The following is a 27,045-nucleotide window of genomic DNA, read 5'->3' on the forward strand; positions in this document are numbered from 1 at the left end:
CCTGACCCACCAGCCACTGAAGTCAGTAGGCGTCCTTCCATTCATTGCCTTGTGTTTTTCCATCAGGCCTTGATGGTTGTTCCTTGTGCTGACAAGGCCTGTTGCAGAAGCAGCCCCCGGAGTGGTGGGAGGGAATGAAAACAGTATTTTGCATCACTTGGCATGACTCCTCTGATCAATTAATGAGCAGTGTGAGCCTCCCAGGGTAGTCATAGCGAGTGTTCCTTAGTGGGAAGAATGATAGGCAGGGTGTGGGGAGAGATGTTACAGGAGAGATTTGCAGAGGAGATACGAGCACAGAAGCACTCCGTTGGGAAGCTGAACAGAGCTTTACTGCAGTAAGACAGTCCCCTGGTGTCACTGGTGTCTCCTTAACTCCCCTAGGCAGGGCTCTCCCTCCCTGCACAGAGCTCTTCCCAACCTGGATTGGCTTTGATCCCGCTTTGGATTGGACTTTTCTTCAGGCTCAATAGTTCAACCGATGAAGATGGAAAGGCCCCGAGTCTTGTCGAAGGGCCTGTCTTCTCTACCCCCTCGCTATCCTTCAATGTATCCCGCCTTCCCAGCTCAGCTTTTTCTGGCCCATGCATTCTCATGCTTCCCAGAGTCCCTTTGCTGGTGTGCCTAAAGAACAGCTCACCCAGTGGTGTCATAGAATATCAGGGTTGGAAGGGACCCCAGAAGGTCATCTAGTCCAACCCCCAAACTAGAACTAGAACCTCCAATTTTGTCTTTTCCATTGAACAAAAGTATCCATGTTGCCGTGTTTTAAACAATGTTCCAGGATACAACTAGCATGGCATGCTACATAAACAAACACCTTTGCCAAAAATATGGGCTCATTCTTCTCTGGGCCTGCTGGAACAGGACCCATCACACCAGCATCTAACCTCCATACTCTTACCGAACAAAAACAAAATTAAAGTCTACTTAAATTTTCCTCCAAAATGGGGCCTGATTTTGACCTTACACCAGGTAAATCAGGAGTTAACAGCACTGTCCTGAAGGAAAAAACTACGTGAGATCAAAATCAGGCTGCACGACCTTTAACCCCTTCTTAACTCTGGCAACATTTTCATTTTTCCAGTCAGCTTTTCTTAATGCATCTTACATACAACATGTGTCATGGACACAAAATATGTTTACAAAATGAACGAGATAATATGGCACAATGAAGACAGCAAACTGGCTAAGCATGTGCTGGGGTATAAGAGGGGTGGTTTGAGGCAGAATTGGAACCCTTTGTGACGCTTGCTTGCATGTAGGAAAGGCTGTTCCGCAACACGGGAATAAGCCTTTCGAAGGGAGGCTTCGGGATCTGGGGAACTGAGATTGGGATGGAATGGAGAGTCAGTGGGTCCGGGAAACAGGGTCGATGGAACTTTGACAAAAATGGCCACCCTAATTTATACTGTATAAGGCGACAATGCCATCTTGTCAAGCTGCCTTCTCCACCTCTTCTCTACCCACTCCAGAAGGAGAAATGGTGGCTCCATTACCTAGGCTGCCCAGATTACTGAGCCACTCCTCTAGAGTGGGGAGCCGGGTCAGGTACTGTTGTACACATATGCATGTGTGTGTAGCTCTGTGTGTCTTTTCCACTGCACTGTCTTACTTTAACAGACAGCTTCACATTTTCACTTAGACCAGCTTATTAATACGACCACATCTACTGAATGTAATCTATCGGGTTTTCTTAACATAATCAGCATGTTCATGTACTTGAGTGGGCCAAAATTCAGAAGAAAAATGGTAAAAACTGAATATTGTTTGAGAAACAAAGGACGTTTTTGGTGAAAAACAGTAAAATCCATTAACAAAGGCCCTTGTTACAGGGTATGCACTGATGTAAGCTTTCCAAGCCCTCTGTGAGGCCCTACTTGACACCTTTAATATTTAATTCTGTACTAATTAACTAATGAAAATGCTGCTGGTTGAGGGATGTGTTTGAAAGAATAGGCATATTTCTCCCTCTTCCTCTCTCTCTCTGAAAGGTATTTGTAACCAGCTATCTGATGGTAAAGCTTCTTGTGAAAAAAAAAGAAGTCACGTGTAAATGTATTGTCTCATCTGAGTGAAAGATAGATATCAAACTGTCAGAATGTGTGTCATACCGAACAATCGTTATGATTATATTTAAACTGCCGAAAACCCCATCAACTCACAGACCAACCCCTCCACCCCTCAAACGCACCAACACTATCTCTGATGGGGGATGGGACAAAGAGACAGGGGATCCTAATTAGCGGGTGCAGAAAGGGGAGGTGACACACCCCCCGCAGCATTATTAACGTCTCCACTGGAACCTGCAGGATTCCCTGGACAGAGCTGGGGATTTTCTAATGGAGAGGGGTGGACAGGCTGGGGCGAGAGAAGGTGAGGATAGCAGAACAAACACTTTCAAGCATCATCCCCTTCAGGCCCTTATTCAGCAAAGCACTTAAGCACATTGCATCCGGGGTCCCAGTGGAGGCCAGCTATGGTCACTCAATTAGGGTGAACTGCAAAGAATGGGGCAGACAATCCCCATAAAGCTAGTGGATATTCCACTACTTAGATTTACAAAACCAGCATAAAAACAGCTTCTTTATTACCTTACTGGTTACTCAGAAGTCCAAACAACACAGTTCCCTTAATGTGATCCAGCCTCAGGCCTCCATCCAGGTGCCCACGTCAAATATGATGAACATTTTTGTAAATCTTATTTCATCATATAATAGAAAAGATTCTACCAATCCCAGAGGATTGGACATTTATTACCCCACAGGTTAATGGATGTTTCAGATCTTATCCAAATACAGCCAATTCCTATTAACTAAACTAAACTTTATTAAAAAACAAAACAGAGAGTCTGCGTAAAAGATCAATATACATACAGACATGAGTTCAATTCATTTAGGTGCAGATTCATAGCAGAGATGGGTGAGCTTTGTAGTTGCAAAGAGTTCTTTTAGAAATAGTTCATAGGTTATAGTCCAATGTCCAAATAGCATATGCAGGGCATACCAGCATAACTGGGACCTCAGTCTTGCGACTCAAACTTCCCCTGATGAAGCCTAAGCAGATCTGAGATGACAGAATCAGGACCCAAGGATCTTTTATACAATTTCATGTCTTTTGACAAGTTGGGAGTTCAAAAGTTAATTAGCATGACTTTGAAGAAGGTCCATCACCGGTACTTAGCTATAGAATTAACATAAGGCAATTTGCTTGTTCCGCCACCATGCACTGATTATTTGCTATACTTTTCAAAGAGAGATGAATACCAAGATATCCAGGGTTTACAATTCATTTAAATGCTAGGATGTTCTTTTGATCTCTGAATTATCTGAATACATAGACATGACATAAACAAGGACTGTTGCATTGTGGACCCTACTCATACATACGTAAATACACAAAAACACAAACATTATCTCCCCACCTGTCTTTTGCGGGTTGTTTATTTTGCAGGCTGTTTAACCTTTTCTAGCCATGTGTCACACACATGCTTTACTTTAAGCATGTGCTTAGGTTCTTAAGAACATGCTTAAAGTTAAGCACGCGTTTAAGTGCTTTGCTGAACTGGGCCCTAACGCTGCAGGGAATCCCTGCCAAAATCAAAATGGATAGTGTCAGTGTTAACCTTGGTGCTTTTCCTATCTGAGATGGGGGACACCACTGATGGAAGCTCTGGGGGGGCAGCAGCCTGCAGGGGAGCTGTGTTCTCATACAGGCAAACGAGACTGCCTCTGCTGGAGTATATCTGAAAAAAAACCTATCCTCCTCTTTTGCCAGCTGTCTCTGATAAACTCCAGAGGGAATGCTGGCTCATACACACTACTAATAAGTTTTTAAAGCTGTTTTTAGTAGTTATGACCATTTAAGATCACTTTCCAGGTCGGTAGTTGCAAGAGTTATAGAATATTATCATTAATACATTAGAATATGGATACACGTACTCTGCAGAGTAGATTATCTACTAGACTATTCACTAGCCCCCATCACTGTGGTACCTAAGGCCCAGATAAGAACATAAGAATGGCCATACTGGATCAGGCCAAAGGTCCATCCAGCCCAGGATCCTGTCTTCCACCAGTGGCCAATGCCAGATGCCCCAGAGGGAGTGAACCTAACAGGTAATGATCAAGTGATCTCTCTCCTGCCATCCATCTCCACCCTCTGATAGAGGCTAGGGACACCATTCCTTACCCATCCTGGTTAATAGCCATTAATGGACTTCACCTCCATGAATTTATCCAGTTCACTTTTAAAACCTGTTATAGTCCTAGCCTTCACAACCTCCTCAGACAAGGAGTTCCATAGGTTGCCTGTGTGCTGAGTGAAGAACTTCCTTTTATTTGTTTTAAATCTGCTACCCATTAATTTCATTTGGTGGCCCCTAGTTCTTATATTATGGGAACAAGTAAATAACTTCCTTATTCACTTTCTTCATACCACTCATGATTTTATAGACCTCTATCATATCCCCACCTTAGTCTTCTCTTTTCCAAGCTGAAAAGTCCTAGCCTCTTTAATCTCTCCTCATATGGGACCCGTTTCAAACCCCTAATCATTTTAGTTTCCCTTCTCTGAACCTTTTCTAATGCCAGTATATCTTATTGGGGATGAGGGGACCACAGCTGTATGCAGTATTCAAGATGTGGGCATACCATGGATTGATATAAAGGCAATAAGATATTCTCCCTCTTATTCTCTATCCCTTTTTTAATGATTCCTAACATCCCGTTTGCTTTTTTGACTGCCACTGCACACTGCGTGGACGTCTTCAGAGAACTATCCACGATGACTCCAAGATCTTTCTCCTGATTAGTTGTAGGTAAATTAGCCCCCATCATATTGTATGTATAATTGGGGTTATTTTTTCCAATGTACATTACTTTACATTTATCCACATTAAATTTCATTTCCCATTGTGTTGCCCAATCACTTAGATTTGTGAGATCTTTTTGAAGTTCTTCACAGCCTGCTTTGGTCTTAACTATCTGGAGCAGTTTAGTATCATCTGCAAACTTTGCCACCTCACTGTTTACCCCTATCTCCAGATCATATATGAATAAGTTGAATAGGATTGGTCCTAGGACTGACCCACTAGTTACCCCTCTCCATTCTGAAAATTTGCCATTTATTCCTACTCTTTGTTCCCTGTCTTTAACCAGTTCTCAGTCCCTGAAAGGATCTTCCCTCTTATCTCATGACAACTTAATTTATGTAAAAGCCTTTGGTGAGGGACCTTGTCAAAGACTTTCCGGAAATCTAAGTACATTGTGTCCACTGGATCCCCTTGTCCACATGTTTGTTGACCCTTTCAAAGAACTCTAATAGATTAGTAATACATGATTTCCCTTTACAGAAACCCTGTTGACTTGTGCTCAACAATTTATGTTCTTCTATGTGTCTGACAATTTTATTCTTTACTATTGTTTCAACTAATTTGCCCAATACTGACGTTAGACTTACCGGTCTGTAATTGCCAGGATCACCTCTAGAGCCCTTTTTAAATATTGGCGTTACATTAGCTATCTTCCAGTCACTGGGTACAGAAGTTGATTTAAAGGACAGGTGGTTACAAACCATAGTTAATTGTTCCGCAATTTCACATTTGAGTTCTTTCAGAACTCTTGGGTGAATGCCAGCTGGGCCCAGTGACTTGTTACTGTTCAGTTTCTCAATTAATTCCAAAACCTCCTCTTATGACACTTCAATCTGTGACAATTCCTCAGATTTGTCACTTACAAAAGATGGCTCAGGTTTGGGAACCTCCCTAACATCCTCAGCTGCGAAGACTGAAGCAAATAATTCATTTAGTTTCTCCATGATGACTTTAAGTGATCTTCAAAGATATTTAGGCATCTAACTGCCATTTATTTTCATGGGAGTTAGGCACCTAGGGCCAGAGCCTCCAAAGTATTTAGGTGCTGAGTTTAGATCTTTGCAAAATGTTATATACTTACAAAAAAAATTGCAATGGCTTATGTAACCAAATGAAACTTTTAATTATTATCCTAGAAGCACAGCTCCTACCATGCATTTTTAAGGGAAATAATTAGTAGATTCACAACTGTATGAATACTTAAAAGAATGTTTGTGAAAATATTTGAATGGTACCAATTCTGTTATCTACATCCAGGTACCCTAGTGACGAGTTTAGTCTAAGAACCTTGAAATAGAGCTAGATCAGTGAATGAGGTGGGGGGTCCTGTGGGAAAATAGCATGTAACCATAAAGGTAAAGAAAGAAGGCTGAATTAGGGTTGAATGAGTATTTTATTTACCCTTCATTTTGATGTTCACATTATCCAAGGTAAGCCTAGATTATATATCAACATTTTCTATGTTGTTATGTATAGGTTTAGGGCCAAATTCCGGGCTGCAAAATCAAATGCTGTCTTAAAAGTAATAGGACAGGGAGAGAGATTTCAGAGTTTGAGTATGAGCAACATCTCCACTGCAGAGAAAAAAATGTCATGCCTCAAATAGAAAGTTTTCCTAAGGCATATCAATGCAATGTGGTGTGTAACAGTACAGTCCCAAATCTATCATTGTCTTTTGCAGCAAAGCTGCTGTACAGATCATCTCTGATCCAAGAGAAAACATTGCAATTTGCAAAATAGGGGTACCAGGGGAAAATTCATGTCTGCGCTAAGGGCTAACATGAAGTGCATTTTGTGGGCGTAAGTGGACTTACGTGATGCGTGGGGTTATGCTGGCCCTCTGCATGGGGGTGAAATTGACTCTAACACACAGTAGCATGTTCTGTATAGGTTTCAGAGTAGCAGCCATGTTAGTCTGTATTCGCAAAAAGAAAAGGAGTACTAGTGGCACTTTAGAGACTAACCAATTTATTTGAGCATAAGCTTTCATGAGCTACAGCTCACTTCATTGGATAGCAGACTAATATAACTTTGTAAGCAATAGAACTACCCATCCTTATTATTTAGCTGTAATGAACAATGTATAAGGAACCACATCTCTCTCTTTTTTTTTTCCGATTATGGGGAAAGCTGGAGGAAATTTTTCAAAATTCCAGGAAAACAAAACTATTTGCTTCCAAACTTCCATTTGGCTTCACAGGTAGATTAGTTTGCCAACACTGATATAGGATGGTTAAAAAAAAATCGATAGAAAAGTTAGCTCTTTCTATTAAATTCATGCATCTATTTAGAGAGAATGAGAGGAAAGCAGCCATGCTGTTATCTTTGAAGATGATGCAGTATCTGCTTCCCTTTGCTGCCAGATGGGAATGGGACATGCCTCCCCTTTCCTCTCTGTCCTCTTTGGATAGGCTAGTGCTAATATTAGCACTAACTTTGAGCGTCCTTTGCATTCTCCTAAACCTCTGTGGTAGTAAAATCAAAGCATTTCCACTGTGCAGGCTGTAGAAAGTTTGGAGGGTGCATTTCTTATCAAGTGTAGATATGAACTAGCTTATACTGCCAGATAAAAACTACGCAAAAATGTTGTTAAGGCTAACTACAGCTCCATTACTTATGGGTAAAACTAAACCACTACAGGGCTGTAGAAATTATCATAAACATAAGTCAATACAGATAACATAAGTAATGGATTTAGCAGGATTCCCTGCTTTAAGTGGAAAAACTCAACTCAACCTTAACGATGGAACTGCAGTTAACACTTCCATAATATTATAGCCAGATCCTCAGCTGGTATAAATTGGTGGAGCTCAGTTGACATCACTGGATGATTTCCACAAGATGAGGATCTGGACCCCATTGTGTAATTGGAGGCCTTGTAAATTTAATGGGCTTTAGCCTCAATCTAATGTGTCTACCAAAATAAATTGTACTTGGATCTCAAGGAGGTAACAGATATCATAGTGGTGCGACGTTGATGGACTTAGATGGGGAGCTACTTATCTGTCCTGCTCTCTGTTTTAGACCTGCACATACATACTGGACCAAAAGGGTTTGTACCAGCCACATAATCTTTTACACAGTCACTAACCCCTCTTGAGGCCTTATCCACAGGCCACTGAAGTCAACTGGAGTTTCACTTTTGCCATTGGTAGGCTATAAGTCAGGCCTTTGGTGTTTACTGCTGCTGCTATATAAACTAGCTCTGAAGAAGCAGGATACAAAACTCAAAATCATTTTATAACTGTGTAACCAAGGCTCATAAGTGTGAGTAAGACCCAGTGTTTACACTGTCTACTCCAGTGTTTTGTGAAATAGAAATCACAGTGTTGGGAGTACTATATCTGCAGGACATGAAAATAAAACGGCAGCTTTCATTCCTCATTTATGAAATTTTACACTCACTGTCAGGGCCATGATATTCTTTGATGGCTTGGGCTTGTGTGGTTGAAATTCATGTTTAATGTCAATATGGGGGCAACAAAGCGAAAACAACCCTGGCGTACAATCATGTCATTATTCAGTACTTGTTTTTTTTTTTAGTCATTGCTGGAAATAGGTCGAAATCTTTGTTAAAAGAGTAGTCTCGGAAACGCAGGCAATAACTGCTAGAGGTTTCTTTGTTCTAGACTCTTACCCCCAAAACACTACTGTAAAGCAAAATAAGCACATATCATTCCCGCAACCTCCTATTTGAACAAAAGTCTTAGAATACAAGATAAGCTTTTCTAAGAGTCCTTCATATTTAGCACTAGCTTTTCTAGACTTTTCCCCTCCAGCACTGTCAAACAGAACTACTGATATGGGGCTCAACACAATAATAACCTTGTCCTTGTTTCTTTTCAAATTCAAGCTGATGGTGTCACAATTTCTACTCACCATGTTGAAGTCTTAATTATTCCATTTAAAACTAGATTTAGCAGAGAATGGGCAGCCAGGGCTCAAGGCATCCTTGAGAAAAATTAAAACCACACTCACACACATTCATTTGGCAGAGCCCCACCAAAGCAGCTTCAGCCCTCAGGTAGGATGACTAAAAATGCCCTGCAGTGGACCTAAAAGTGCCCTGCAGTGGACCTAATGGAAAGTCCACTGAGTCAATGGGAGATTTCCCACTGACATCTGTGAAGTTTGTGGCAGGCCCATAATACAAGCCTGGTCCTGATATTAATGGGAAATTTTTGTCTCAATGTGGTTCTGCTTAAAGATTTGCTTAGCAGAACCATGTTTTCATTAAAGAGCAATACTCCTCCCCTCCTCCCAATCACAGTGTAAAATACTGTGTGCCTGATTAAACAGAATGTAAAATGTAAAAACCAGAGAATGGGAGGAGAGGAAAAGCTGAACCTACAGAAACTGAAGCCACTGGCTTCCATTGATCTCAGGAGGAGCAGAAATGAGCCTGTTTCTGCTTCCGCTCAAATGGTAGGAAGCCAAATATCTGGGCCTGGTTGGCCTCCTATTGGAATGGCTGGAAGCCATTAACTTCAGTAGCTGCAGACTCAGGACCCTGCTCAGGTCAAAATAGATTTTCAGAAAACACATGATGCAAAGTTCTGAAGACAGATATGGAAAATAGACCCATTAGGACTGCAAGAATGGGTTCTGATTCATTAATATGGGGGTTCCATGCTCTTCCCCTGTTGCTCTCTTCAGGATGTCCTCATTCAATATTTATTCAGTCCTTCTTCGGGCATATTTCCCATTGAATGCAGGAACACCATGTTAAGGTAGGATTTTCAGAATCACTCACTGTTCACCTGTCTCTTCTCCCAGTGAAGTCAAAGGGAATTTTAACACTGACTTCAATAACAGTCAAGTTAGGCCTGTATTGAGTGTTTTTGAAAATCTCAATGTGAGTTTTTCTTTAGTTGGGACTAAACCTGAGGATATTTTTGTTTCCTTGAATACAAAGTTCCCACTGTCACATTTAAAGGCAATTGCATCTGCATTTCCCCTCTGTGGTCCAGCAAGGGCAACCGGTCTAGACTCCCGGCTCCCTAGCCATCACCTCTCATGGGTGCAGACTCTCTGCCTCCTGACTGGGTTTTTTTTCCACGCTTCACAGTTTGCTGCATACACTGTGAGTTCCCCGAGTCACACTGTCTAAGCAAGCTTGCTGTGCTTTCTCCTCGGAGGCTATATCCAGAGAAATTGCTCCTAGTTAGAAGTTACCACACAGTACTTTCTAAGCAAGTGCATTTAGTCTTAAGGGGGAAACACTACAGAACAAACATATTAAAACAATACAAGAACCTACAGACATTCTAATAAGATTAGCAGAGTTTATCCCCACATCCAACAAGCGCTCTGGCAGATGAGCAAACCCACCAAGTGATTTTTCTGTACTTACAAGTTCGTATCAGCTGTTAACTCAGAACAAGGGCACCCAGGAATTGGAGAGCTCCTCCTTCATACAGTCTGGGCCTTTGATCTTGGGACCCTAGGAACAGGTAATCATCAGACAGTCACCCTGTCTACAAAACACAGCTTCAAAGACCTTGGCTTTTTGCATACATAACTGGAGGCAGGGGGGTGAGAGCAGAGAGAAATTTGGATTCACCTCCTACAGTTGTCCTAGGAAATCCACTTCACATGTATTGTCCCATTCTTGTCTGCCACATTGATCATCCAGGCCCACAATAATATTTAATCTTTTTATTTAATACAATGGACTCCAAACGTACTTAAACTTCATTCAATAAGGTGTTCCAAGGGCACTGCGAGGAAATTACCATATTGGCACACTCACAATACATAGCAAACATAGCATTTTCAGCTGTTTGCTTGCCAGATTCTTGAAGTCAACAGAGTTGCTGTATGTATACCGAGATGTAACTACAAACTGATATTTTTTTCCCCTGCAAAATGTGTTGATTACAAAACATTCCCCTTTTCATCATTTTCTCCCACAGACTATTTTGAGTTTTTGTCCAAAGGGAAAAGGTTGGGATCTGTTTTGGTTTTCGGCCACTGAAAAATGACCATCGTCTTTTCTAGCAGCTGCAACCTGACATTGATTTGGATTTCAGTTACTGTAAAGCAAAAGATTTCAGGAGGACAAAACAAAACAAAAACCAAGTAACTTTTGGGTTTAAACACAAACCTGAACATCTTTGACAAAAAAAAAAAAAATTCATCAAGGAGGCATTTTTCATTTTTAAAAAGTGGCCACAAGTTTTTAGTCAGCAACAACAAATTGGATACTACATTTTTTATATTTTTTAAATATCAGCTTCCCCTCATATAGTCAGCGGCATATGCCCTGTTTGAGTTGGACTGACATACTTTTCTAATAAAATCTGTAAACTCCTGTACTTCTAATATTCAGGGTAGGAATAATTACAAAAAAACAAAAACAAAAAAAAAAACAACAACAAACACCTCAATTCCACAGTGATAAAGATTTGTTAGAAAAACATTGAAATTCCCACCATGTAAATAAGACATGTCTTGATTTTTGTGAAAAAGAGCTTATTTCATAGCAGGTTTTCATTGCACCATACAGTTTAAACAGGGTAGCTTTATATAGCGTGTGACTACTGCAAGTGATGCTGCTCAAGAGCAAAGTAAATCCCACTAAATGAGCAGAGAGCTATGAGAATAGTAAGACAATTGACCACTAAGAAAGGGTAGCCTCTGATCCTGCTGTTTGCTGATTGTTGGTGCCATATTCTTATTCACAGAAAGAACATCAAGCAACACACTGTTGTTGGCATCTTGTCCGCATTACTTCTGTTTTTCCAAACAACCTATTACACCTCTTGCAGAGTGACTAGAGTCTCTATTTAGGTTCCAAATATGAATTAGACTTTATTAATTGACAGTGGTGTCTAGGAGTTCCAGCCGCATTGTGTGAAGCACTGTACATACATACATACTATATACTGTAGTATCAGAGTGGTAAGACACTGCCCTTTTGAAAAAGCAACACTTAACAGGCAAATGATTTAGGATTTTGATAAATAGCGACATTCTGCAAATTCACATTTTTCTCTTGTGTGTTATGGCCGAACGGCAGCGTGGCCCATTGTCTTGCTAGTCTCATAATACTGGATAGTATACATAAAACCACGAGTTCCTTGAAGTAAATTAGGTGAGAACCTCAGCTCTCTTTTTAAAAAAAAAACAAAACGTATGGCTCTAACCCACACGTCGGTGGAGGAAAGCTTGGAAATGTGACCTGATCTGCATCCTGAAGTCTCAGAAACCAGACAAGAAATAAAATAATAATAATAATTCATAATAAAAAGTGGCTTGTTTTAGGTCTGATGATTTTTGAGCCAATCACATGATTTTGGGGGGAGGGGGCTGACACAGTGTTTGAATGCTGGGAGTTAGCAACAATGGAACAGTTTAAAACATTTAAAACCTGGAGGTTTATGAGCCATATTTGGCTATACCAGCTCTCCACAGTGAGTCTCAGGAGGGACATTGAAAACAGCCATTCGTTGCTGGATTTCCATGGAGGCATCAAAGATAACTCTGAACCAGGAAACCTGTGTGGAACAGGAGGAGGTGAAGGTGAAGTTTGGCTGAACATTCCACAGGTCCATGTTGCTATGGAAACAATTGCCTTTGTCTTCACTGTCTGTTTCATCTGTAGATGTTTAGAAGATCCAAGGCTTATGGTTATTAGTAGGAACCGAAGGGTATGGCGACGCAACGGGGCTACAGCAGCACAGTGGCAGCTATGCCGTTGAGGCACAGATGCTTCCTACACTGATGGAAGGTTTTTTTTCCCCCATCAGTGTAGGTTTAACCACCTTCCCAAGCAGCGACAGCTAGGTCCGCGGAAGAATTTTTCCACTGACCTAGCTGTAGCTACTCTAGGGGTTAGGTTGGCTTAACTACAGGACTCGGAGGTGTGAATTTTTCACACCCCACATGATATAGCTAGGGCATTTTAAGTGTAGACCAGGGCTAAAACTAAGCAGCTCAATTAAGGTTCTGTACTATGAGAACAGTGCAAACAATAACAAACTTTTTATTTCAATAATCACCCTGTTTAATGGGCAGCATGTAGGTACATCACCAGTACCAAGCTGAAAAGGCGCCTCCCAGAAAAAAAAACCCTGGTAGATATAGAATTGTACTCTTCCATTCAATTTGCTCACAACTTTCCAATGCCCTCCTTTACCCTCACAAGGGAGCCAATAGTATAAAATACTCACCCACTGTCATCCAGCATGTACTCCAGGAATATAATGTTGGTTTTACGATTGTGTGTTCCATTAATAATGTGCAAGCCTTGAGAAGTAGAGTCTTCCACTTAAACCACATTTTCTTTCACTGGCTGCAGGTTGTTTATATAAACAACTTTGTGACTGTTACCTAGGCAACCAACAGAGAAATGAATTTCATTAGATATAGATTCAAAGATTTGGGTCTGTTTTAACTCTGTGTGTGTGTATGTCTCTCTCTCTCTCTCTGTAAAAAGTTAAGCTTGCAAAGTTTAGATGGTTGTCTTCATTATAAGAGGAAGAAAGACAAAATCAAGGGGAAAAAATCATTTTTATTTGGGCTTACCTCCTTCCTGTTAGTTTCTGTTCATGTTCACGAGGTGGTAGATTGTATTGAAAAGAAATCAAATTGTTCTGCATGGAAACAAATGTGAAAAAATTCAAGTACAGTCAGCAGGAGGATGTGGAAAAGGGCAAGCACTTTTATTGTCTCCAGGGAAACACATTTATCTTTTTGTTTTTTTAAATGCTATTATGCTTGAAAATGAGTATTTTAATATAAAGCCTATGAGGCCCTTTCTGTATAATAAACTGAACCAGGAGCATATTTTGTGCTCAGTTGCACATGAACTGACCAGAATGGACGTGATATAGGCGTTAACTGCTGACACCATGTGGCCCAGTACATTTACTTTTACCCTGGACACATCTGTTGAATACACAAGTGAAGCAAAATAGGTTAAAGTGCTGTATGAACCATGTAGGTGGATGAGGCTTTGTAATTCAGGCCTAAACTTGTCCATTTCCCCGACTGTACTTATACTCATGAGAGACGCATTTAAGAATATTTTTGATTGAAATGTACACATGAGCGGTGTAGTCAAGTCACAAAGTTCAGAGACAAACTGGGATAAGCAGATGAATTGCCACAAAGTTTGGGGCTTTCAGATTTGATGGCCCAGGTCAGTCTTATATAGGGCCAAGCCCAAAATTCGAAGCATGTTGTATGTTTGAGGAAAGGATAGGGCGTTCAGATCTTATGTTGCAGTTCAGGCTCATGGCCCACCTTGATTATCACTACAAAAAGTTTCCTCTCCTGCTGATAATAGCTCACCTTACCTGATCACTCGTGTTACAGTGTGTATGGTAACATCCATTGTTTCATGTTCTCTATTTATATAAATCTCCCCACTGTATTTTCCACTGAATGCATCCAATGAAGTGAGCTGTAGCTCACGAAAGCTTATGCTCAAATAAATTTGTTAGTCTCTAAAGTGCCACAAGTCCTCCTTTTCTTTTGGGGGATACAGACTAACACGGCTGCTACTCTGAAACCTAGGATTAGATGTGTAACTGTGGCCATTTTGCTCATGTTTGCAATGACCTGAAGATCTAGCAGTGGAAAGCATATTTCCCAGTGCATACTGAGGGTGAACTTGGGTGTTCCTGCACTTCCCTTTGTAGATTTGCTTGTGGCTCACCTGTTATCATCAAATGGACTTTGGATTCATGATCAATTTGAAAACAAGTGGTATAAGCATTGGTTGACCAGCATTTTCTCCTCCTTAATTTTTATAATATCTCAACACCTCTCCTGGGAAAGCCACGGCTAAAACAATACTGTATTCATTTTTTTTTGACTCTGTCATTCTGATAAGATTTTATAGCTACAGGCTGGGACAGAATATTGGCTTCTAGAATGTAGACTTAATAGCAAGATTTGTACTGAGTTCATTGGGTGTAGGATTAGGTCTTTGGAGGCCAAAGAAACCATGAAACTGTGGGGATAAAATGAAGCCTAAGAAACAGTAATCATGAGTAATTAAGTCTATCTCCAGAATGCTAGCTCTGTAGTGTATCTTCCCCTTTAATTGCTCAGCCTTCTTGACTCCTGCTCACTTGAAAATTAAGCTATCTTTGAGAGTGATTTGAATGGAATGTCTATAAGGTATGATTTTATTTTTATCAGGTTAGGATATATACTAAGTACAGATAAAAACCACTGAGCTGAGACAAATATCACAGTTAAAGATGGTTGAATTTACATTTTTCAAGGTGATTTACTCCGGTCATCCCCCCTACCCCCATTCACAATTCTCATGTTAACAGTTTGGTTTTGGTTTTTTACAGATTTATTTTGCTATTCATTATTGTTCAACCAACAATTCATGTGAATAAGTTTCAGCCTACCAGTTGATTGCCAACATGTCACCTAGAGCGTTCAGTCACTGTTCTGGAGTCACCTGATATACTTTCTGCAGCACGGTTGGAGGATTGTCATTTTTTTACAGAGGAGACTTATGATCAATGAATATGTTCCCCCCGCAAAAAAAGTGTGGGGGGGAAAGAGCAACGTCTTCCCCTTGTGCAAAAATGAAGACCAGTCACCCCCCCCAAGATACTAGTGTGAACAAAAGCCTGTTTACACAATTGCTAATAAATAGTGAATATAATGGGACACCAACCTGACTGAGCCAAATTATCATTCAGAGTTCACCAGCCATATTTGACTAGTTCTCATTACAATAATTATGGTGCCTCTCATAGTCTATCTGGCCATGTAAAATTAGACCCTACTAGGTTTTTTGGGCTGGCATAATTCAGCACAAATTATTTCATTAGCAACTGAATGAAATGGCAGTACATTTCACTTTTGTCTTGGAGTTCTAAGGAATAAATCCTCAAAACACAAACATTAGCCATGCGTGCAAAGTATCCCTATACTCCAGCAGACCAAAGTTATATAGTTGTGGCAATGCAAGGACACAAGTAAGCAAATATTTAGGATCCACAGCTGTTAATTTCATTCTCCCTCCAGACTTTCCAATGCAGCATAGTAGAAGAATATAACAGCATGCAACGTCTGTGTATCCAGTTATGTTTTGCACAGAATAGTTCTTGATTTTCACTTAGAAATGGGCTTAGCTAGAGAATGATAAGTCAGATGTTAACGAAGGTTTGATGCCCTCCAAGAAATGAACAAAGAAGCTCTGTTAGAGATGTAGATCTGGTACGTGCTAATCTTACTGAGCAACAGATCACATTGTTTTAAGTGTAAGCATACATGTACAAAGTCCCATCTACTCTTACAAATCCTGCAGCTACATACAGGGGGAAAAAGTACTGCATACTTTTAATATATTTAATGTACATTAAAATCTGTCAGATGAAGAAATTACATTTAAACAGTAAAAAGTAATTCAATTTATCTATTGTCTCTTTATAACAGTAGCCTGTGTGCTTTACAATGAAGCAAATGGAGACTGAAACTTTAAAAATGAGGGAGAATTAACAGATAAAGCCCAGTGTAATTCAGGTATTCTTAGTCTGAGGCAAAGCAACAAATCCTGTCACCTTTACTCACAGTGAATAGGACTTTTAAATCAATAGGGCTATTTAAAGAGTAAGCCCCTGACTCAAAAACACTTCTGTGCATGCTTAGCTTTCAACATGTAACTAGTCCCACTGATGTCAATGGAACTGCTCATATGTTTAAAGTTAAGCATATGCATAAGAATCTGCAAATAAGGGCCAGAGGTGATACACAGTCTAAAGGCGGCAGGAGATGGCTCTTAGCCACTGCGAATTTTTACACTTCAAACATTCAAAAAAACAAAACAAACCATAAACAATTCTTTTGGCACTGTGGATTGGAAGAGGAAGACATTTGCTTATTTGCCTTCCGACCTACCCGCCCCTGCAGAATTCAGGGTGTTCTGCACATATGTTGCCCATTGAAAAGCAGAGACTAGAGAGCAAATTGCTGTTTTTGTTTTATGCCTGAATAATTTCTTTGTAATATGAACGTATGAAAAATTAACGTTGTGTATTTGGCATGGAGCTATGTCTAGCTCTCGGTGTAGCTGTGCATTTATTTATTATTAATGTTGTTTGTATTGTGGGAGCCACACTCACAGGTTAGGACCCCAATGAAGACAAAAAGCCAGAGGACTCTTGTGCCTGCAAAAAACCCCACTGAGGTAATCTATTGCAGATACTGGGCCTCAATACTTTTAGTGAGCATCATGATTTTACTGCATACCAGGCATCACCAGGTGGTTGTGTTACACTTCCAGATTCCTTTTTATTAGCATGCGAGCAAATGCTCAGTCTTGGGAAGACATAATGTGTGGGGATTTTTTTGTTTTGTTTTTTTGGTCATTCAGAGTTTGGTTTAATGCAGTGGTTGGGGGAGAGTAAGCAGCAGGACTTTACTGGCTGCCTTGGTCTCTCAATGGAGCCAATTCTTGAGGCAGAACTGCTCCTCTGGAAATGGTGTTGGATTGCAATTTCTGAAAGAAGGAATAGCTTGAATGCTGTTTGACCATCTCTGTTCCAGGACTGGTGTATATGTGTAAATAAAATAAGTTACACTCAGACTAAGTTCTGCATTACTGGTTTCTCGTCCACTGAGAAGCCAATCTGCAAGGTCCCAAACATCTGCTTCTGCTCGACAGAGAGACTATATTGATGTCCTAATGGGGTGCTGCTGTTGGAAGTAGGGGCAACAGTATGATACAATACAAAATATCTGTTGCAGTTATAATGAAATATAAATTCTATTGTAGACCCTTTAGGGTAAGTACCATGTCTTTTATTTTCACAGTGAGGCACCTGGTACACATTTGGGCACTGTGAAATACTCAATAATAATGGCTTACAGTGGCAGAACAGCCAAAAAAGACTTTGAAAATGTAATAGCTGTTTCTGTACAGTGCAGAAAGGATTCTCAGATGTCTCTGTTGGAGCAGCAGAACACTCATCAAAACTCTGTAACATGAAATCTCTACACTGGTACTCTGGTTTCTGTTTGGTTGGTGGTTACAAATATTTCCAATACAAATGTTCAGTTTGGGGTTATTCTTATCCTATCACAGCATTTTTTCATCATGATCAATCCTATCACATTAGCCTTCAATCTTCACAGTCACAGTAGGAAAGTCAAAGTTGTACGCAGACCCAAAATGTGTAATTGATATGAGAGTTGATATTATCAATATTTTTGTTAATTTTTCAAATAAGATTTTGTGGTATACTATCTCAAATGCTTTATGAAAGCACAGCCGCATTATGTCTACTCCATTCCCTTAATCCACTTATTTGATTAAAAATAAAAAAGCAAGCAAGTTTATCTGGCTTGATATAAAACCATGCTGTTTATTACTCTTTCAAAGATTTTAAGTCTCCCACTCTGCAGTGCCCACAGGAAAGAAGCTTTTATATTTTTGCATTAAGAAATCTTAAGCACTTCAACTTGGGAGAGCAAGACCGCTCAAGTGACTGTCTTTGGCTCTGCCCCAAATCTTGATCTGTACTGACTCTTTCCATTTTCAATTTATGCAGCATTATAACTAGTTTTGACTAGGCAGATTAAATTGCTTTGAGGTATGCATTCATAAAGCTGTTTCCTCCTGTAGTAAATTCTCCGGATACTCACTTACTAACCTTTCTGTTCCCGTGAAAAGAAGGAAGGCTGGGAAAGAGCTGTGAATATGTATCAAGTTGGAAAGTAAAATATAAACTAATATAGTCTTTAATTTAGATAGAGTGTATTTACTTCCGTGTATGGTATTTGTTTTGGAAGTTGGAAGTGTGTGTGAATGAATTCTGTAACACATGAGTATGATTCTATCTGCCAATGAGTGTGAATGAAAGGATCAGGATTTCTCTGTGTTAATGGAAAAGGAGGACTAGTGGTACCTTAGAGACGAACCAATTTATTTGCGCATAAGCTTTCGTGAGCTACAGCTCACTTCATCGGATGCATTCAGTGGAAAATACAGTGAGGAGATTTACATACACACAGAACATGAAAAAATGGGTGTTATTATACACACTATAAGGGAGTGATCACTTAAGATGAGCTATTACCAGCAGGAAAGCGGGGAGGGGGGGAAGGAAACCTTTTGTAGTGATAATCAAGGTGGGCCATTTCCAGCAGTTAACAGGAATGTCTGAGGAGTGAGCTGTAACTCACAAAAGCTTATGCTTAAATAAATTGGTTAGTCTCTAAGGCGCCACAAGTCCTCCTTTTCTTTTTGCGAATACAGACTAACACGGCTGCTGCTCTGAAATCTGTGTCAATGGAAAATCAAAGGTTTCCTCTAGCACAGTGTTGCTCAAACTGGGGTCTGCGGACCCCGAGGGGTCCTGAAGGGTACTCCAAGGGATCCATGGGCCCTGCTGATCAACTGCTCCCCCTTCGTCTATCTCCTGGAGGGTACTGATGCCAAACGAGGAGAATTTAGGCATTAAAAGTCCAGCGGGACAGCGGGGCTAAGGCAGGATTCCACTCCTGGAAGTGGCCAGCATGTCCCTGGGACCCTGGAGCGGGGCGGGGGGGCAGGGAGTGGCAGGAGGTCTCCACGCGCTGCCCCCATCCAGAGTGCTGACTCCACAGCTCCCATTGGCCTAGAGTCTTGCAGCACTGACATTATATATGGTGATAAGAGAAATATGCCCATCATCACAATTAACTAACAATCTCGGGGCCAACTCTGTTGAAATCCATGGAGTCGTGTCCTCTTATCTCAGCAGGGAATTTATTCCGTTATAGGTAATGGCTGATTTGCCCACTGCCACCCCATTTAAACATCTCAGACCCTCTTTCTCAAACATCTGCTCTTCATTGCTGCATGCTCTGGTGCAGCTCTGTGAAGTAAACAACTCATTGGGAATAGAAGAAAGATAGTTTAAGTGACCCAACAGAACCTTCCACAGACTGCATTAGTCCAACACCAGTTATTTAGCTCACTATAGAGTGACTGGTAGAAATTCTATAACCTGTTTTATACAGGAAGTCAGACTGGATGAATTGATGGTCTCTGCTGGCCTTAAAATGTATGAATCCATAAAAAGGCTGGATTATCTCCTGAACCTTAACCAAACCTCTCAACTTGTCTCCTCATTCCATTGGATTTACTGCCTACCACACTTGTTTCTCCATGTTCCTCACATCCAGCCCTCACCAAAGTTCCCTAAGTGTTCTCCCTGTGAAACCGGAGCATAACGTGTCCTCTCCCCACCCGCTCCAGTCACCACTACACCCCTGATCCTTCATCACTTCCTTATCTGTTTTAGGAGCAGAAAGACAAAAAAGACACCACAAGCTTCAGCAGAGAACTTGAGAATGGCCTCTGACCTGCTAGTCCCTCACTTCATTGACTCCCTGATAGAAAATTACCTCATTCCAAGGACCAGGAACTCAGATGGTATAAATAGGCATAGCTCTCCTGTAGTCATGATTTATACCAGTTGATAATCTGGCACTATAAAATACACTCAACTCCACATTAAGCTTCTTTTCTCGATCCCTGATGCACCATTCACTCCTAACTTTCTGGCATTCTCCAATTTCCCATTAATGTTCTAGAAGCCTGATCAAAAGCCCAGCCTCCCACTACCTTCCATGGGTTTTGGATATGGTCCATAGGGTACATGTTATTACAAGGAAGAACACAAGTACTAAGAAATTGGTTGTGAACAGTGCACCAGGGAGAAAGCAGAGAGGATGCCAGGTTTTCAGGTGACTCCCTGTTGAGGTTGAGATAGGACGCAGCAGGTGTTAGCATAGAGGCAATCAGGGTGGGATGGAAGGAACGTATCCAACTGGAACAATGGAAGCTGGGTTCAGTGTAGGAGTGATGAACGTTCAGCCAGTTCTCATTTTGTCTTATATGGTCCACACATCCGTTAAACAGACGGGTGTTAATTGTGCAACAGAGCAAGATTCCTGAGCCTCTACACTGCACATGGGTAAGTGATGGCAGGAGACTGCCTTAAGACTGAAATCTGGCTGTGTTTCCATAGGCCGTTCCCCAAATTTTGTCATCTGTTCGTATTTTTTGTTCAGGGAGAGAAAGCACAATGCATATTTATTGTTTCATTCATCCATCTTTTGAAGCGCAAAATCAAGTACACTTTTTGTTATGGCTTCAGGCTACCATTTGCAAACTGCTGGTTATCACAGTGCACAGGTACCTAGAGGAGTTTCAATGAAATCTTGTTTTAACCCTCAAATTGTTACATGTTGCTGTCAACCCAGGGACCTACTTAATGGCTCTGTCAGAATAAATGTTAAAACATGTTTGCTTTTTAAAAATTATTTTGATTTACAGTAGTGCCAACAAACCACAATCAAGATCAGGACTCAATGATCATCCATTCTGAAAAATACATCATAGGAGGGAGTCCCTGCCCAATGAGCTTACCATCAAAATAGACAAGACACTCAAGGAGTGGGGAACACCAGCAGTGTGGGAACACTTTGAATAGTGGGGGTGCTGAAAGCCAGCTCCCTTACCCCTGTTGGCTGCCTCCCCGCCCCAAGCTGGGGCGGCGCGGGGCCAGCAGCAGAGCCCTGGGGCCAGCAGCCAGGACCCTGGAGTGCGGGTAGCAGCTGGCCAGGACCCCGGACATGTGGGGGCCAGCAGCCAGGCATGGGGGAGGGTGTGGCTGGGACCCGGGTGCGGAGCCAAGAGCGGAGCCCCGGCTAAAACCTGGGGGCACTGTAGCACCCCCGCGCTCCTAGTTCCCATGGCTATGGTAGATATGAAGGATTATTCTCTCCTGTGGACAGATACGGAACTAAGATATAGAGAAGAGAATTGACTTTCTTAGGATCACACAGGAAGGCTGCAGTTGTGTCAGGAATTGGACCAAGAGCTTCAGCCTAGTTCCTTAACACAAAACCCTCCAGTTGCTTTTTTAAATAGTTTCTACATATCATATTGCCTATTTTTGAGGCATATTGTATTTCAAAACATAAATGTAATACATCTGGCGAAGCTTAATACAAGACCATTAGGCACAAAAGACCAGGGTTAGTTTATACAGCTCCTGGAGTTGGTGACCAGCTGGAGAGAAAGCTTAGAACACTGAATACTGCACCTCAGCGCACCCAGCTACTTCCACTTTCATTACTTCTCCCATCCAGTTTGTGCCATTTTGAATGGGCTAGTTAACTTGCAAGACAAAAAGCTGCAGCCCTCAACTGAGTAAAATGAATGAGGAAAATAAAAACCATTTTTGGGACTGGTCCTGTATCCACTCAGTCAGTGGCAAAACTTGTACTCACTTCAGCTGGAGCAGGCTCAAGTCTACCAGTGTCGCTCTTTGAGTAAGTGACAATCAGAAAAATCAATCAATCTGGAAACAGAGCACCAGATCGTCAGCGCTACTACAGTCCAATTCCTCCACTCGAGTAAAACAACAGGAGCTACCCTTCCACCAGCACAGGTGAAGCTCTGGCTGGGATAGAGCTAGCTCCATGCCTTTCACATAGGGGTGTGCCTGCATCAGGAACTGCTCCCCACTGGCATCGCAACACCTTCGGGGTACTGATATTGCTGAGGGGAGTTACAGGAGGATAGGTCCATCCGTGACTATTAGCCAAGATGGTCAGAGATGTGACCCCATGCGCCAAGTGATCCTAAACTGCCAACTGCCAGAAGCTGGAACTGGACAATGGGATGGATCACTTGATAATTGCCCTGGTCTGCACATTCCCTCTGAAGCAGCTGGCACTGGCGACAGTCGGAAGACAGGAAACTCAGCTAGCGTGTGACCCAGTATGACCGGTCTTATGTGCAGCATTACTGCGGCTGCTCTAACTGCAGCAGGGACCGTACGCTTTGCCCCTACATGATCACATGATATACTTACTGTGTATGATCAGAGCCCTGTCATTGCTAAGCACCTTGAGTCATTGGCCCCCTTTTCACTTCTCATCATGTATCTTTATTTGGCTTATTGGCTTAAGAGGAGTTTGATTCAATTAAGGTTGTCAGAATTTGGCCCCAAGCTGTTCTCAGCAACACTCCAGAAGTAAGATAAGGATGATTTCAAGAATTTCCGTTACTACCTAGAGCTTTCTGTAACGTGATTTAATATTCAAATCCCTTCCTCCATCCACAGAAAAGGAACAAAAGAAGGAAAAAGGGCATCTAGTCTCCTGCACTCATCATATTAGATTGCTGTAAAGGCCTAATCCCTCTGATTTGCATAGTAGGTGGAGAGTGTTTCGCTCAGTTACTGGAAAGGAAAAGCTCCCTCCAGAGGCAGGAAGGGTTGCTGAATGTACCTTTCTTTGTGCTATTCAGGCTCTGCTGTCTCTTGTGATGGCTGTAACTTTTATCACTGCAAATGATGGCATTCTTGTGCTATTTCTTCTTCAGGTCTTGGTCTTAAAGCTGCGCACAGCTCCTTTGACATCATCTCTTCTGAAAATATGATCAGGAGAATTAAATTAACTGCAGGGAGGGGAACCAGAAACCCATCAAAATGATGAACTGTGTATATAGGCCTTTTGTTTCAATGGTGCAGTAAGAAATAACATCTGACTCAAAACAGCCATGAAAGCCAGAGTCAGATTGGTCACATTATTGAGAAACTCTTCCCACCTTCAGAAATAAAGGGCATCACAAGGCAACGGTGCATTGCTAAGCATACACAACACAGAACGTGACTGCAGTAGCTTTACTGCCAAGCCCAAGATGACTTCGGCTACCCCACTGGATTGTGATGCATTGAGACGGAGGATTCATGACTTTCGCCACTAAGCACAACCCCTCTGTGTTTTCTAACGAATTTAAGGCAATAAAAACAGCTTTAAAATATCTAAAAGGTGCAGTACTGTGTTACATAATAACAATAATAACTTATATAGTATTTTCACCAGGGGAATTCATTGTAGAGCTGGGAGATAAATGAATAACTCATTTTTTTTAGTTCAGCTACAGTTCCAACCCCGCCCTGTCCCTCCCCCCAAAAATTAGCTTTTGGATCAAACAGAATCTAATTTCTTTCAGACTTTTTGGTGAATTGAAAAAAACTTGTTTAGGGTTGGTTGCAGAGTGGGGAGACAAATATGGGTTGCCCCCATCCCAGGTCAGTGCGCTAATCACTAGGCTAAAGGGAATAAGGGGATTGGGTTGTTTACATTAGCATGACCTCTTCTGGCCACTTTTCCAATGTCCAAAACGATTTGTGTTGAATTCACGACTATCGGACTAAAAGTGTTGAATAAACTTGTCATCGGAAGAATCCTGTCTAGTTCTAATTCAGTGCACTATTCACAGGCATGCGGATATTGCTATCTCTACTTTGTAGAGGAGGAAATGGAGCAACACAGAGATGCAACGGCAAGAGGCCCAAGGCAAGGCAGCGTTGAGAACAGAGCCCCGCTCTAACAGGGTGATACTGCATGTGATGTCTGAAGTCAGTGGGACCACTCGCATGAGTGATCTGAATGTAGCCCAGCATGTGGAATGCTGGTGTGATCGTTACCCAATAATTATCTAAGGCCCTGATCCTGTATCCAATTAAAATCGGTGGCAGAGCTTTCATTCACTTCAGGATAACCATGCCAAGCCTTTAAAAGGTGACCTCTTCAAAATATAGTTGGAAAAATGCTCTCAATTTCTTGTGTGCTCTGAGATCCATGACTGCTAAACAACCTGAGACTTTTTCGTTCTTTGTGCCTTGCTTAATTTCACCTTTATTTAACATTATGCATCACAAAAAATAATTTAATTTCACAATTTACATATACAAGAAATAACAGGACAGATTCTGATCTCACTTACACTGGTGTAAATGCAGATCAATTCCATTGACTTCACACAATGTAGTCAATGAGACTAAGGGATTGATTCAATGCCAAGACATCCGTGGAAGTCTTGCCATTGATGTAAATGGACATTGAATCAGATCCAAAAAGACGAATCCGACCCATTGTAATTCAGTCTTTTATGATGTTTTCTGTACTTAGATGTTTTCTAATATTTTGACATATTTTTGGTAGGGCTATCAAGAGATTGAAAAAATGAATCACGATTAACTGTGCAGTTAAAAAAATTAATTGCAACTTAATCGTGCGATTAATCACACTGTTACACAATAATAGAATACCATTTATTTAAATATTTTTGCATGTTCTCTACATTTTCAATTGACAGTTACAACACAGTTCAGTTACAATTCAGTTACAACACAGAATACAAAGTACACAGTGCTCACTTTATATTTTTTTTATTACAAGTATTTTCACTGTAAAAAACCCAAAAGACATAGTATTTTTCAATTCACATAATACAAGTACTGTAGTGCAATCTCTATCATGAAAGTTGAAGTTACAAATGTGGAATTATGTATAAAAAACCTGCATTCAAAAATAAAACAACATACAATTTTAGAGCCTGCAAGTCCACTAAGTCCTGCTTCTTGTTCAGCAAATTGCTCAAACAAGTTTTTTATATTTGCAGGGGATAATGCTGCCCGCTTCTTGTTTACAATGTCACCTGAAAGTGAGAACAGGTGTTCACGTGGCACTGTTGTAGCCAATGTCACAAGATATTTATGTGCCAGATGCGCTAAAGATTCCTATATCCCTTCATGCTTCATTTCCAGGAGACATGCATCAATGCTGATGATGGGTTCTGCTCGATAACAATCCAAAGCAGTGCATGTTTATTTTCATTATATGAGTCAAATCCCACCAGTAGAAGTCTGATTTTCTTTTTTGGTGGTTCAGGTTCTGTAGTTTCCGCACTGGAGTTTTGCTCTTTTAAGACTTCTGAAAGCACGCTCCACACCTTGTCCCTTTCAGATTTGGAAGACACTTCATATTCTTAAATCTTGGGTCGAGTGCTGTAGCTATCTTTAGAAATCTCACATTGGTACCTTCTTTGCATTTTGTCAGTGCAGCAAACGTGTTCTTAAAATGAACAACATGTGCTGGGTCATCATCCGAGACTGCTATAATATGAAATATATGGCAGAATGTGGGTAAAACAGCAGGGGACATACAATTCTGTTTAATTCTGTTTAACAGTGCGATTAAAACCGCAATTAATTGTGATTAATTTTTTGCCATTAATCAACAGCCCTAATTTTTAGTACTATATATTTGTGTTAAAACATTTCAACATTTTCTGAAGAGACTGCATTACATGGAAAAAGAAGGGAATTAGTATTATGTGTTACAAGAATACTGCACGTGATGTGTGATGCTCTGCTGGAGTCCAAAAGGATGCTGAGTCTGAGGTTTGCATATTGTTTTTTTTTTCCTTGTTTGGCATATCTGGTTGCCACTAAAGGAATCTGCTTGTGAATGGCAGTCTGTGTTTCATTCCATAAGAGGCAAGTGCACTTTGAGTCAAGTTTCCTGGGAGACATTTGTCAGCGTCTGAAAGGCATTTCTAGAGTTGTGAGAGAGACGGTGTCTGGAATCTCAAAAATAGAAACTGAGCTGCATCAAATGTGGTATCAAGGTTTGTTTCCAATAACAGCAAGTGAATGTCATCGAGCCAAAATACAATCCTGCCGGCTACAAGGTAATGGGGACTCAGGGGAAAGTTTCCAGCTCCATGCAGGAACGTCTTAATTTGATCTTCATTGGCAATGGCGATTTCCATAAATCTTTTTATAATTTGATTTACTAACTCAGGGTAAGTGAAGCAATATAATAATATGGTTCTGAGATACAAAGAGACTGTACATACAAATGAGACTGAGTGGGCTCAATCCTGAAGAGAGGGTTAGAGGAAGAGAATCTAAGCCAACTTTCTGCTCCCTCTGACTTGAGTTGGCCTTAGCTTTCCTCCAGTTGATGCCAGCTGCAGCAGTGTCATAGGGACCTTGTGCTAGCCAAGGAACAGCATGACTCCACCCCATGCCTACCCTTACCCCTAACCCTGCCACACATGCCATGATGGAATCTTCAGTTGGTCCTTCAGGGTAGCTTTTCTCTTTTTCGGCCAAAGCCAGACCAAGAATCAATAATCTGGCCCTGTATTTCTCTGGTGTAGGTGGCATTTTAAGGATACAAAGCTTAACTATTTCAGCACCAACCATTATTATCTCCAAACTTTGCTTCTCTTAAAAAAAAAAAAAAAAGAGCTGAGATTTTCAAAGGAGCCAAAGGGAGATGATTGCCTAGTGACTTAGAAACCTAGGTCCTATTGAAGCTTCAGAAAATTTGACCCCTAA

The 27,045-nt window shown here is 41.1% G+C and overlaps 1 long non-coding RNA gene across 1 annotated transcript in view; it reads right to left on the reverse strand.

Moving 5' to 3' along the window:
* The window catches only part of LOC311525924, a 68,607-nt gene that overhangs the window by 10,199 nt on the left and 31,363 nt on the right, over positions 1–27,045 (reverse strand). The window contains exons 3-7 of the long non-coding RNA XR_014712897.1: positions 23,138–23,276; positions 13,403–13,470; positions 13,048–13,207; positions 12,246–12,372; positions 10,227–10,316 (exon numbers count right to left, since the gene is read on the reverse strand). This is a non-coding gene — a long non-coding RNA (uncharacterized lncRNA). The remainder of the gene's footprint in view (positions 1–10,226; positions 10,317–12,245; positions 12,373–13,047; positions 13,208–13,402; positions 13,471–23,137; positions 23,277–27,045) is intronic.

Source organism: Lepidochelys olivacea, assembly GCF_965140295.1.
Source record: "Lepidochelys olivacea isolate rLepOli2 genome assembly, chromosome: 9".
Classification (NCBI taxonomy): Eukaryota; Metazoa; Chordata; order Testudines; family Cheloniidae; genus Lepidochelys; species Lepidochelys olivacea.